The 14,397-nt window shown below is 47.9% G+C and overlaps 1 long non-coding RNA gene across 4 annotated transcripts; it reads left to right on the top strand.

Annotated features, from left to right (window-relative positions):
- Positions 1–334: 334 nt before the first annotated feature.
- LOC147349556 (uncharacterized) lies at positions 335–12,638 on the top strand. 4 transcript variants are annotated; one of them, XR_015150466.1, is made up of 5 exons: positions 335–1,345; positions 1,490–1,566; positions 2,385–2,519; positions 8,345–8,427; positions 8,738–12,638. It is a non-coding gene; the product is annotated as an uncharacterized LOC147349556 (long non-coding RNA). The 4 variants fall into 4 exon arrangements; XR_015150465.1 differs by having other exon boundaries at positions 2,311–2,519; XR_015150467.1 differs by lacking the exon at positions 1,490–1,566 and having other exon boundaries at positions 1,173–1,345.
- The last annotated feature ends 1,759 nt before the right edge of the window (positions 12,639–14,397 follow it).

Genomic DNA, 14,397 nt, shown 5'->3' with positions numbered 1-14,397 from the left:
TGTCACAGCCATCTTGCAGATGTGGACAGTGACGCTCTGAGAGGCTGAGTGACTTACACAGAGCCAGTAACTGATAAAATCAGGATTTAAATCCAGGCCACTTAACTACAAAGGCCATGCTCTTAACCTTGTATTGCATGTCTGTTATAATCCTCAGAACAACCCTTTGAGGTAGCTATTAGATTCCCCACTTTGCAAAAGAAGAAGCTAAAATTTAGAGAGTTTAAAAGACCTGCTGAAACCTATGTAATCAGGAATCACCTGACCTGGGTGTTGAACCTAGGTTTAAGCATAAGCATTTTCCATCCCTTTTCTTATTTAATTCTCACAGCAGCCCTGGGAGTTGTACCATCTGCTATCTGCTTTTCAATTGTGGTGCTGGAGAAGACTCCTGAGAGTCCCTTGGACAGCAAGGAGATCAAACCAGTCAATCCTAAAGGAAATCAACCCTGAATATTCATTGGACAGACTGATGCTGAAGCTGAAGCTCCAATACTTTGGCCATTTGATGAGAAGAGCTGACTCATTGGAAAAGACCCTGATTCTGGGAAAGATTGAGGGCAAGAGGACAAGGGGGTGACAGAAGATGAGATGGTTGATGGCATCACCAACTCGATGGACATGAGTTTGAGCAAGCTTCAGGAGTTGGTGATGGACAGGGAAGACTGGCATGCTGTAGTTCATGGTATCAAAAAGAGTTGGACTTGACTTAGCAACTGAACAACAATGATAACAACAAATCTGTTTTATAGATCAGGTTCCAAGGCTCAGAGATTCAGCCATTTGCTCAAGATCACAGAACCAGGAAGTGAGTGGCAGGCTGATGGGAGGTGAGACCCACACTGATGAACTTTGCCCAGTACGATGCTTCCTATGATATACTACTCTGGAGAAACCCATTCCTGACAGTTGGCTGTCATTCCCCATTTCATCCTGACCTAGAGAGACATTTTAACGTCTCCACAATTGAAGCCATGTCAGTAGTGTTGGTTTTCAAAGACTGTGTGTACAGATCAGTGTGGATGGCCAACTGTCCAGAGGGAAGACCCTGCCATGATAGCACAGTGAGCTAGGATGCAGGGGAACTCATCTTTCGCACCGGACTCCATCCCAGCCCAATCCCACCAGGGCCACACGGCACAGTGGATATACACATCCAGCTCCAGCAGATCTGCAGCTGATGGGTCCTGGCCTGGGGCCAGCACCTCTGGAGGACCAATCCCTGCAGGAGGAGGAGACTCGGGGTAGGGACTTTATGAATGGCATGTGGGTGTGGACTTAGCCACAGAACCCGGGAGGAGGAGAACGCACGGATGTCCTGCCTCAGAACTGTGGGATCTGTTGGGTAAAGACTTTGCTAACTTTGGTTTATTTATTCATTTTGAGATTTAAATTCATTTTAACATTTAATTAATTTTTTTTTTTAATGCAAAGAATCCACGACTTTCTATAGTGATCCAGGGCTGTATATCTCAATTTGTGTATGCAGAAAGGGAGAAGGCTTGCCAGATGTCAGAAGGAGAGACTTGGAGAGAAGCTGGAGCAGAGCAGGAGGGCAGGGAGAAGGTTTGGGGGCCCAGGGGGGCGTCCCAGAGAAGGTCATGTGGACGTTTTGACCTGAAAATCAAATGTCAGTTTTCCTCTTGTCCCTCAAATCTTCATCAAAAACATCGTCGCTGGCCAGTCACATCCCCTTATCACTTTTCCAGCCAGCTTTGTGACTCTAACTGTTGGACGGAGAACTGATAAGGGTAGGTGATTGACACTCACAGCTTCTGGAAGCCCTGAGGGTCACCTGTGTTTGTGTGTGTCTGGGGGGAAACCCGGTGCTCCTGCTTGGATTCCTGAGGATGGCAGGAGAACTGAGAAGGAGGATCATGTGGGCTTGGCGGGGGAGGGCAAAGGGGAGCCCTGGGCTGTGCTCCCTGCTGAGGACACTGGAGCAGCCCTGGGGTTTTGTGCTCAGGGAGGTCTTCCCTTGGCTTATTCAAAATGTACTTCCTGTGACTGTGTTGAGAGTTTTCCCCATGAGAACAGCGGATGAGTGTTTGGGGCGCTTCTTCCCAAAGTTTCTTCATAATAGTTGGGAGGCAATAAAGAGGTTGAAAGGCTTCAGAATTTTAGGCAATCTTAAAACAACAAAACAAAACAGGAGCAGGAATTTCCATCTGATAGTGTGAAAGTCCCATCCCAGACATTTTTCTCAGCCAACGACAAATACTCAGTAAACTCAATTTATAAGGACCATATGTCAAGACAGGACATTTCATGGCAAAAATGTTTTTTTTTTTTATTATGTTGTTGATTCAGAATGATCCTTTAAACTTTGCTGATACTAAAGCAAACAATAAATTTCTGTTGAACTGGAAAATGATTTAATGCAGTGACACGCAAGCAAGTCTAACGACATCTACTTGAAGGACAAAATGCAGATTAATAGTCCCATAACTTCAAGCGCTCCTATTTCCTGGACTGTGAAAACAGAAGCACATGCATCGGATTGCATCTCAACGAAACAGGTACTCATTTTGGTTGCAGTTAAGTATTATGATTTTCCTTAAAGAGTAGATAGAGTTTTAAACTTAAATGGAGACATTACATTAAAGGGCTTCTCAAGTGGCTCAGTGGTAAAGAATTCACCTGCCAATGCAGGAGAGGTAGGTTCGATCCCTGGATAGGGAAGATCCCCTGGAGGAGGAAATGGCAACCCACTCCAGTATTCTTGCCTGGAACATTCCATGGACTGAGGAGCCTGAAGCGCTACAGTCCATGAGGTCACAAAGAGTCAGGCAGCACGCATGCGTGCTACATTAAAACAGTGGTTTTCAAACTTAGCTGCATGTTGGAATCACCTGGGAATTTTGAATGATCTAGCAAGCTACCAGTTACATCAGAATCCCCAGCACACAGTTTGGGCCTGAGTACATGGTAGACCACGGCCCTCAGTGTTCACGTGGGGGTCTCCCAGCTCTGTTGCAGTGATGTACAGTCTTGGATGCCAAACAATGAAGCCTGAGTCCCACCTCCAAAGATGCTGATGTAATCAGTCCAGGCATGGCATTGTGGCTGTGCCCAGGTGACCCCAATGCAGAGCTGTAACCTGGGCATCCGATAGCCTGTCTTCTAGCCCTTGAGTCCTCAACTCCTGTTATGACTAGCTTCATCTGTAACCTTTAGTATGTCTCAGTTTCCTCTTAAGCTCAATAGAACCTGGGTCAGTGTCGGAGTGAACGTCTCCTTCTGGCCCTTCCTGATTTAAGATGTGGCCAAGGCCCCCTCTACTTTCACTGAAGGTGACTCAGCACCTAGAGTTCCCTGTGTCCAGGAGGTCGTGGGGTGGATGGGCAGAAGTTGCTGAGAGGAGCACAGAGCACAGAGACTCAAAGACTTCCTTTGGACAGAAAGAGGCCAGTGAGGGGCTGGCCAGCCAGTGAAGGGGCCGTGTGCAGAAGGGGCTGAGACCCCCCCTGCTCCTGCTTGGCATGTGATGCCGGAAGCACCTGCTGGTCATCTGGAGAGACACCCTTGAGCTCAGAACGACAACATGAACTGAGCATTGAGCTTTGCTGTCGATTCTCCAAAGGTTTTGGGTTGTTTCCACAGTTCCTCATAATTGTCTGTCCTTGTGTAGTGTGAGAACTTTCGATTTTTTTTTTTTTTTTTCTTTTTTGGACCTGGCTAAAGACATACATGTGGAAAGACAGAAAAATACCTCAGGTTTCTTAGCCTTTAGATGATAAGAATATTAATGATCAAAAGTATAGCTGCCATTTCTTTAGGGCTGACTGGGAACAGATCTGTGCAAAGCCCTTCACTTTCACATTTTGATTGCTTTTAAATTGACCTCTGAATTACATCAATGACTTATCACAGCCACAGTCTGAGTTAGGCACTACTGTTAGTGTTAACAGTTGGGAATACCGGGGTCCCCGGAGGCTAAGTACCACTGGGCAGGTCACACAGCAAGTGACAGCATCAGATTTAGGCTCCAGTACTGTCAGACCCTGAGGGCAGCCCGCACGTGCTGCCGGGAGTAGGCTTGGAAGTCCAGCAGTCAGACCTCAATTTACAGAAGCGGCAACAGGTGAGAGATCTTTTCCCTTATAGAATATCAGTTGATCCCTCCAAAGAGTCCTGAGAGGCAGGTTTTAGGGTCACACACAGTTTACAGACGAGGACACTGCTGTTCAAATAGATTACCTGCCTGAAGACACACAGTGCCATTAAGTGTAAGGGGTGGGGGCGAGTCCATCTCCTCCAGATCTGAAGCCCACTCGTCTTTTACCCCTTGTGCTACTGAACTGGTGGCCTTTTTGACCGTACTCCCCCTGAATCCCAGCATCAGGCTTGCATGAAACCCAGCATACGGCTGAGCTCGCAATAAATCTTTTGCTGAAGAAAAGCCTCCCAGACCTGCCATGCAGAGGCAACATCCACCCACACAGCCCCCACCCTCCCCTCAACGCAACCTTTAGCAATTCAAACTTGTGCATCACTTCCCTGAGCAGAGGAGCAGAGGGCCTTTGGTGGATGTGTCCCCACCTTTGGACGCACTCTCTTGAGCGTGTTCACCTTCTGCACCCAGATATTGAGTCAGGGACCACATGACACCTAGATCCTGGCAAGTACCAAAGACAGGCTCAGCCACAAGATGGTGGGTGGGGGGCTGGTTGGGGGAGGGGGATCCTCCCTGTGGTGATTTGGGAAATCTGTCCAGGGTCCAGAGTCCTGGGTCCTGGGTCCTGGCCAGCCTCAGTTTCCTCTTTTCAGATGCAGATGGATTTTCTGCCTGGGTGCCTCCCCCTAGGGCTCATCTCCTGGGGTCAGGGAGAGGGGAGGCCCTTTGCATTAAACTGTCTGCAGAGACCTGGTGGGGCGTAGGGCATGCGGCCCTCCTCCCTTCTCTGCTCCAGGCTGCTGCCTGATTGCCCATGAAAAGAAGGCTTACTTGTGGCTGGAAAGCCCTGAGGCAGCGGATTTTGGTGTGAGTAAGCGATTCCGGAGGCATTAAAGGGAATGCGGTCCTGTCTGGAGCCCACAAAGCCGCCAGGGTTAGATTCAAAAGGAGGAGGAAGCCTGGGCTTTCTCAGCGGCCAGGCATGCAGCCTCGAAATTAAATCCCTGCAAAGGAATGTCTTCATCTTTATGGATGCAGGAAGAGTCCAGTGCTTCATAAAAGGAACGAGGACAGCAAAGCCAGCTTCAGGAAATTCCCTTCATCCTGGATGCAGATCTAAACAGCTCAGATCCCGGCCCCTCCTGGCTGGAGCCCTCACCCCTGCCGCAACCTCTAGGTGAACTCGCATGATTTGAATTTGGGTGGAGGAGCCCCTCCCAGGTCTGTCATCATTGATATGTGGCTGGGAAAGAGTAGAGCAGGAAGCAACATCTATTTACCAGTCGCACATCGCTTGCATGTTATTTTGCTTAATTCAGTTTTTAAAGTCTTTATAGATGAGGAAACTAAAGCTTACGGAGGTCTCAGTTCCTGGCCCAGATCACACAGCTAGTGAGAGGCACAGCCAGCCCCCAGTTAAATATGAAGACCCTGCTAGGAAACCTCTTGCCTTACTACATCTCCTCTGTGCTTGCATGCTAAATCGCTTCAGTTTTGCTTCAGTTGTGTCTGACTCTTTGTGACCTCACGGACTATAGCCCTCCAGGCTCCTCTGTCCATGGGATTCTCCAGGCAAGAATATTGGAGTGGGTAGCCATTCCCTTCTCCAGAGGATCTTCCTGTCCTAGGGATTGAACCTGAGTCTCCTGCATTGCAGGAAGTTTCTTTACAGTCTGAGCCACTAGGGAAGCCCATGGTTAGAGGCTTTGGCGGGTGAGTTCTTTACCTCTAGCACCACCTACATCTCCTGCAACTAACCCTAACTCCCCTCTCGCCTGTATTATCAGGTGTTATCTGTCTGCCATAAATAGGAGAAAGTGAGCTTCTGTGGTCCGGGCCTCCAACTTACCTCCATGTAGACTTGAAAAAGTCACGACCTAAAAGTTGAGGGTTTCGTTTTATTCAGAGGAAATTTTTAGGACTTAAGCCCAGGAGGCATCATCTCAAGTAACCCTGAGAGAACTAAATGCTCCAAGGAGGTGAGGAAGGAGCCAGGTTATATAAAAGTTTTGCAACAAAGGGCAGGTGGTCTAAAGCCAAAAGATTATTGTTAACTAAAGAACACCAAATTTCCCAGGTTAAGGAATTTAGTCTTCTCTATGTGTGGGGAGATGCAAGAGTCTGGGCTTGCTGAAATCATTCCTTTCATAGGCATCTCAGCTATCTGTGGCCGGTATCCTGTGCTTTAACATCCTGAGTTTCTTCGGGGCTCACTGTACAGAGTGGATGCAGTCTGATGGCTGCTAGACAGCAGATATTCTTCTTCTTCCTGCATGTCCTCAGGGCTCACTGGCTCACTTTGGAGGGCTGCAATTGCTGATGACTGTGACATCCTTTGTTTACTGGTATGGCAGGAAATATTCTGTTTCTCCTCCATATATTTGGCTTTTAGTACAAAGCCAGCCACAGGGCAGGCTAACAGTTAATGTCACTGGATGGATTCCGTCCTCTTTCTGTGTCTCCACGAGTCAGGGATTCTGATGACCAGAAGAAGAATCACCATGACAGCAGCCAACATTTGTATCTTGCTTATCAGCATGTTGGCACCAGAGGCACATTTGATTCTTACAACAACACAAATGCCGCAATCATCATGTCCATTAAGTGGCCGGAAGACCAAGCTCAGGGGGATCACAGGGCCTGCTTTGGCTCCTCAGTGAAAAAGGCTGGAGCAAACTTGCCCCCCAACTCTTCCAATTCCAAACCCTACAGGACTACAGACAGTGCTTTATTTTATATCATGCTCAGTCGCTCAGTTGAGTCTGACTCTTTGCGACTCCATGGACCATAGCCTACCAGGCTCCTCTGTCCATGGGGTTCTCCAGGCAAGAATACTGGAGTGGGTAGCCTATCCCTTCTCCAGGGGATCTTCCTGACCCAGGGATCAAATCCGAGTCTCCTGCATTGGCAGGTGGATTCTTTACCATTGAGTCACCTAGGAAGCCCTTGTAAACAGAGTGGCAAACATTAACTTATTTAATCCTTAAAAATGACACAGTATGTACTCTTAGAATAGTCTCCATTTAACCTCTGAAGAGACTGAGACAGAGAGATGTTTGGGAACGTGGCTTACACTGTACAGCTGGTAAGGGGCCGAACTGGGATGTTCCAGGCAGTCTGAGCTCTCACCACTTGGCTACACTGCCTCTCCCTCAAAGTAACTGTTCATAAGCCTCTTTTCTGTGCCAGGTACTGGGTCTCACTTCCTTTAATCCTTATGGCTGTGCCTGGAGCAACTCTAGGCATCCCCAGCTGAGACTCACAGTGATGTAGACGGTGAGTGAGGGAGAGGCTTTGGGACCAGGCCTATTTTATTCCAGAGCCTGGGATAAGCTGGCTTCTTGCTCATTTTGCTGTGATCCAGGAGGCTGTGTGCACAACCGCACCCTTGAATATGACTCAGATGCTGTGGGGAAGATAGGGTTGGGGGCTGGAATCTCTGTGAAGTTAAAGTTTCTAAATTAGTAGAATTAAAGTAGAATTAAAACAGACTGACTCCTGGGACTTCCCTGGGGGTCCAGTGGCTAAGACTTCACCTTCTAATGTGGGGGGCGTGGGTTCCATTCCTGGTCAGACAGCTAAGATCCCACATGCCTCGCAGCCAAAAAACCAAAACATAAAACACAAGCAATACTGTGAGCGCATGGTCAGTCGCTTCAGTCTTGTCCGACTCTTTGCGACCCCATGGATTGTGGCCCAATAAGCTCCCCTGTCCATGGAATTCTCCAGGCAAGAATACTGGAGTGGGTTGCCATGCCCTCCTCCAGGGACTCTTCCTCACCCAGGGATCGAACCTGGGTCTCCTGCATTGCAAGTGGATTCTTTATCCCTGAGCCCCTGGGGAAGCTCAAGCAATGCTGTAACAGATTCAATACAAACCTTTTAAAATGGTCCATATTTAAAAAACAAAAAGAAAAGATGTTAAAAAAAGTAGAGCCCCTAATTTGGGGTCACAGCTTGGGGCTTTGGGAGTGGCTGGGGTCAATGGCTGCAGTCAGGGCTCTAGTGCCAGGAGGTTGGGAGCACTCCATTTGAGTGGGGGTGAAACTTAAGCGGAGGCACTATTTCCCTGAGCCATAACCCTTAGGAGGAGGGCTGGCTCCACAGCCCTGCCCTAAGAACGGCCCCATGCTTCATTAAGCCCTCTGCTGCCCCAACTTGACATTCTTAAGTATTAACAAGGAGCCCTGCATTTTCATTTTTTTCTGGGCCCTGCAATTTACACAGCCAGTGTCTCCTCCAAGGGAAGCCTGTCACCGGCTCTGTCTTATGTTTGGGTTCCTGGCATCAAGCACACTTGTTGCACCCAGGTGAGCTGCACTTGATGGAGAAACCCGGAGGGTGGTGGGTGAGAGTGCTGCGGGGAGGTCTTGGAGCCCATGAGAGTGGAAGGTGGGGAAGGAACTGGGGCTTCAGCTCTAAGCCATCTCTGAGGCCCTGTAGCCAAGCCCTGCAGGGAACTGGTGGTGGAAAAGCCACATGGCACATGTGCAGGAAACAATATGAACAGGGACTTCCTCCAGCCAGAAGTTGGCTGCTTTCAAAATGCATCTTATTGCCACGACCTTGTCCCTGGATCTTTCCTCTTGTCACCTGAAGCTGCTTGCTTGCCATTCCCAGGACTCAGCTTCCCCATCTTTAACTGGCCCTGCAGACCTAGATGAAAATACTGCTGAGTGTTCACTGTCTATCAGTGGGGCAGAGCTGCCTAGGGATGAGCGCTAAGCCCAGTTCATAAAGGAAAGCGAAAACCATAATCTGATCACACATTCTACAACTGAGCACTGAGAAAAAGAACGGCACAAAGGAACCTACTTATGAAACAGAAAGAGATTCACAGACTTAGAAAACGAACTAATGGTTGATGTGTGGAAGGGACAAATAGGGAGTTTGGGATGGACATGTACACATGGATACATGGATAACCAACAAGGACCTACTGTACAGCACAGGGAACTCTGCTCAATATTACGTGGTAGCCTGGATGGGAGGGGAGTTTGGGGGAGATTGAATACATGTACATGTATGGCTGAGTCCCTTCTCTGTTCACCTGAAACTATCACAACATTGTTAACTGGCTAGACCCCAGCACAAAATAAAAAGTTAAAAAAACAACAACAACAGTCTTGCATTGATAAGAGAATGGGTTGTTGTACAAATTGTATTTGTACAATATTTTCTGGAAGAAAATAAAGCCAGACGAGCAACCTCATCCTGTGTGTAAGTAAGTTCTTTGCAGGCTAAAGATCTCAATGAGAAAAAGTATAAAAATATGAGAAGTAAAAAATGGAAGTTAAACAAAAATAAACTTGGGAGAGAGTTCGTTGGTTCTCTTAAGCATTTAGTAGGCATAAAGATGGAGAAGGCAGTGGCACCCCACTCCAGTACTCTTGCCTGGAAAATCCCATGGATGGAGGAGCCTGGTAGGCTGCAGTCCATGGGGTCGCTAAGAGTCGAACACGACTGAGCGACTTCACTTTCACTTTTCACTTTCATTCATTGGAGTAGGAAATGGCAACCCACTCCAGTGTTCTTGCCTGGAGAATCCCAGGGACGGAGGAGCCTGGTGGGCTGCCGTCTATGGGGTGGCACAGAGTCGGACACGACTTAAGTGACTTAGCAGCAGCCATAAAGTAAACATTGCCAGATTTAGTTCTATTAAAATGTCAAACTAGGTATGGCCAGAGACAACCTAGAAAAGATGAAAGACAAATGATACACTGGTTCTACCAGTGCTGCCCATGGAACTTTCTCTGGGGATGGAAATATCCATTCTGCACTGTCCAATCCAGTAGTCACTCACCACACACAGCAACTGGGCCCTTGAAATGAAGCTACTGCGATTGAGGAAATGAATTTAAACTTAAGTTAAATTAAAATTGGTCCCTTAAGGACTATCCTGGTGCTCCAGTGGTTGAAACTCCTGGCTTCCACTGCAGAGGGCATGGGTTCCACCCCTGGCCAGGGAATTAAGATCCCACATACCACATGCCGAGGCGCCCCCCCCCGCCCCAAAATTGGTTTAAATATATATAGCCACAGATGGTTGGTAACTGCCAGTGAAGGCCTGAGATCAAATGCCTAAAACTTTTTATGACAAATCCCTAAAAATCAACATCTTACAAAATAATAAGAAAAAGATAAATAATTCAGAAGGAGAAAAAAAAAAAAAACAACAAAAACTAAAGGACATAGAGAAGACATTCCTGAAAGAAGAAATGTTAATGGAACATAGACATTTGTTCAAGTTCACTGGTCATCAGGGAAATGCAAATTGAGACACAATGAAATATCAACATGTATCCATCACAGCTGTTGCTGGCCAAAATCTTGGCTTTTTCTTTCCTCTGAAGTCAAATAAAAAAGACACAGACAGAGTTTGGGGGAAACAGAAAGGTGGCTTTCTCAGCCAGCAGAGAGTCGTGCACCCCCTCCTGTGAGGAGTCTTGTTGTTGTTCAGTTGCTAAGTAAAACATAAAATTTTGACTGCACACTAATTAGGAGGAATATGAAAGTAAATGGCTGAAGTCAGAAATGGCTCTCCCCAAAGTTGGAAGATCATCTTAAACCATCCACCCTTTAGAGGGAAGGAGTTCCACTAATTGACAGTATCTGGGCTGCCAGCAAGTGCTAAGTTTACTGTGTCTTTGCCTCCAATATAACACTGGAAATTGAGCCATCTGGTTTTTATTAGCATCGCTGGTTTATTGTGCAACTGCACTCATCCGGGGATGCATGGGACATGAGTTGCTCTGTTCTTCAGGTAACTGCCCTGGCTGTGTCATGGTGAAGGCCTTTCCCGCTGGGTAGCAGCTCTACCAGTGAAGGCTCAGCCTACTTCCAGAAAGTTCTGTCACTTGCAATTAGGAAGAACCCAGTTCTGCTTGTTTTAAAATGTCCATCTCACCTCTATTTCAAGCTCTGCTCTTCTCTCCCAGAGCAGGTGAGACTGGGTTCGTGAAGGGTTTAGGATCAGGGCTGGAGGCTGGGTTGTGGGGAGGGGCAGGGTGTTATCTGCTCTCACTCATCATGTGGGCATGTCCCCTCAGACTGGATCAGGGAGGAGAGAGGGGAAGACAGGCTTTCTTCACATCCCCCGGCAGTTGCCCCTTTGCCTGGCTGGTACCGACAAACCACCAGCTACAAATAGGCAGGATCCATTTTCCATCCTCTTAGGGATCAGAGGGGAAGACCTTGGCCTGTCTTACTGCCTGTGGCCCCTGGACACCCTCTCTCTCCAGAGAGTGTCCCCCATCCCCCCAAGCCCAGGTCACACACATAGGGGAAGTCTGGAGACCAAGCAGGGGTCTAACCAGGGAAGCCTAGCAGAGCCTCCCATGTCAAGTTCAGGAGATGTAGTTTCTGACCCAGGGCTGGGAGCCTCAACTGTTCTGACTCTCCAGAAGGCAAATCTTTCTAAACTAAGGCAGATTACTTTTGCTTATTCTTCTTGAATAAAGAAGGCTGAGAGCTGAAGAATTGATGCTTTTGAACTGTGGTGCTGGAGAAGACTCTTGAGAGTCCCTTGGACTGCAAGGAGATCAAACCAGTCCATCCTAAAGGAAATCAACCCTGAATATTCACTGGAAGGACTGATGCTGAAGCTCCAATACTTTGGCCACATTATGTGAAAAGCTGACTCTCTGGAAAAGACCCTGATGCTGGGAAAGATTGAGGGCAGGAGAAGGGGATGACAGAGGATGAGATGGTTGGATGGCATCACCGACTCAATGGACATGAGTTTGAGCAAACTCTGGGAGATAGTGAAGGACAGGGAAGCATGGTGTGCTGCAGTCCATGGGGTTGCAGAGTCAGGCACAACTTAGTGACTGAACAACAAACAATTTTTCTTAACAAAGTGTTCCACTGATTATTATGGGATGTGAGCTGTTTACAGTGATGGGAAAGGACCTCAGTTGGGAAGAGTGGTATATAAGGCTCTGGAAAAGCTCTGCCTCTGAGGTAAGTTCAGAGTCTATCTCTGTTTCTGCCTATGATGCTGGGAGTGATTGGATGTAAAGAAAAGTCTTGAGGATCTTCGAGCGAGAAAACAGCCTCTGATTTCCCTGGATTTACCTGGGGACCCCAGGCAGAGATGGCTCTCCTCCCTGACCCCTTCCTTGTCTTTATCCCTCCTCTTTTCCACTGCCTTCCCAGCCCTCACCCTACTCTTGGTTTCCCTTTGCCTGTTGTGTGGTTGCAGCTCAGGATGTTTTGCTGTGCCCAGATGTGGGACTTGCTAAAGTGAAAGTGAAAGTCGCTCAGTCTTGTCCAAGTCTTTGCGACCTCAAGGACTATATAGTCCCTGGAATTCTCTAAGCCAGAATACTAGAGTGGGTAGCCTTTCTCTTCTACAGGGGATCTTCCCAACCCAGGGATCGACCCTAGGTTTCCCACATTACAGGCAGATTCTTTACCAGCTGAGCCACAAGGGAAGCCCAGATGTGGGACTTGCTAAGAGAGTCCATAATCAGCCCCACACAAGGACTATTTTCTTTTAATAAAGATTTTATTTATTTATTTATTTTTGGTTGCATTGAGTCTTCATTGCTATGTGAGGGCTTTTCTCTAGTTTCAGTGCGTGGGCTTCTTGTTGTGCTTGGTTTGTCTTATTACAGACTATGGGCTCTAGCATGTGGACTCAGTAGTTGGGGCACATGGGGTTGGTTGCTCCGAAGCGTGTGGGATCTTCTTGGACCAGGGATCAAACCCATGACCCCTGTATTGGCGGGTGGATTCTTAACCGCTGGACCATCAGGGACGTCCAAGGAGCATTTCCTTGACTTCTGCAGACATTCCCAATCCTGGAGAGTTCACTAATTTCCGAGTGTGTGGCCCGCAGCCATCACTCCCAGTCTATTTCCTGCTAGATCAGGGCATTTTGACAACCTCTGCCTTTCAGACTGGTCTTCTGTCTGCCCCTCTTTCCCATCCTCCATGGCCTGTGGTTCCTGCCTGCCCTGAGACCTGCAGGAGCCCTGCCAGCCCTGAATGCATCTCTTTAATGACTGGCAGGATTGCCATGGCAATGAGAGATGATTTTAACCTATAGAGTGGTGTCTCCATGAAGCTCCTCTTGGAAACTGTTTGAGCTGGAGCCTCCAAGCGGCATCTCCAGGCAAGTCCTATAATATCAAAGAGCCTCTCTGGGTAAAACTATAAATGGAAAAGACTCTTCAGAGCCTCTGAAGATAACTGTCTGGACAGAGGGTCTGGATATTTTTTTCCTTTGCGGGAGGGAAATCTGGAACCCTTCTGTTCTCCTAGCAGCTACTCTAGGCTGCATTTCACAGCTCTACATACAGCAGGTGCTCTGTTGATGCTGGTTGACTTGAGTGGACTGGCTGACCTTGAATCCCAGACTGCTTATTGGCTTTCCATAGGTAACAGGGGTTCTCCTTATGGGGATTGACCCCTGCCTTTATTACTCAGCCAGCCAGGTGCTGGTAACCATGTGAGGCACTAAACCACGGCCCTCTATGAAACAGTCAGGAATCCTACCCTCTCGGGGCTTGGGGTGGTGGGGAGAGCCCCCTTGAGGAAGGCACACAGATGTGAGGTGATATCTTACAAACACTGTGGTTTTGATCTGCATTTTCTTGACAATGAGTGATGTTGAGCATCTTTTCATATATGTGCTGCTGCTGCTAAGTCGCTTCAGTCGTGTCCAACTCTGTGTGACCCCATAGACGGCAGCCCACCAGGCTCCTCTGTCCCTAGGATTCTCCAGGCAAGAATACTGGAGTGGGTTGCCATTTCCTTCTCCAATGCATGCATGCATGCTAAGTCGCTTCAGTTGTGTCCGACTCTGTGCGACCCCATGGACAGCAGCCCACCAGGCTCCTCTGTCCACGGGATTCTCTAGGCAAGAATATTGGAGTGGGTTGCCATTTCCTTTATATGTCTCCTTTGGAGAAATGTCTATTTGAGTCACTGTCCATTTTTAATTTTTGTATGTATTTATTTTGCTATTGAGTTATAGGAGCTTCTTATATTCATGTTCATATGTTATTGCTGCCCACGTTGAAGTATCCTTTCAACCCCTAGAGGAAGTGAGGGGTGGTGAGGGCCATGTCACATGACCAGCAGCAAGGGATGGGGGCTCTGGATCCTTTCTCTCAAAGTCCAGGACAGTTTGAGCAAAAATCCAGTGGGCAAGCTGAGAAACACAAAGGGCGGTCACAAGGTGAAGCAGGTGGGGCAAGGCTGTCCTGGTTCCATGGAAATCACTGTGTTTATGCTCAGAGGTGGTGGGTTTTGTGTGTCTAGGGGCAGGTGCG

This window comes from Bos grunniens, chromosome 21, assembly GCF_055505025.1.
Source record: "Bos grunniens cultivar Pamir isolate PY7600 chromosome 21, Bosgru_T2T1.0, whole genome shotgun sequence".
Classification (NCBI taxonomy): domain Eukaryota; kingdom Metazoa; phylum Chordata; class Mammalia; order Artiodactyla; family Bovidae; genus Bos; species Bos grunniens.
The sequence above is the reverse complement of the archived record's forward strand: the minus strand, read 5'-3'. Positions and strand labels throughout refer to the sequence as shown.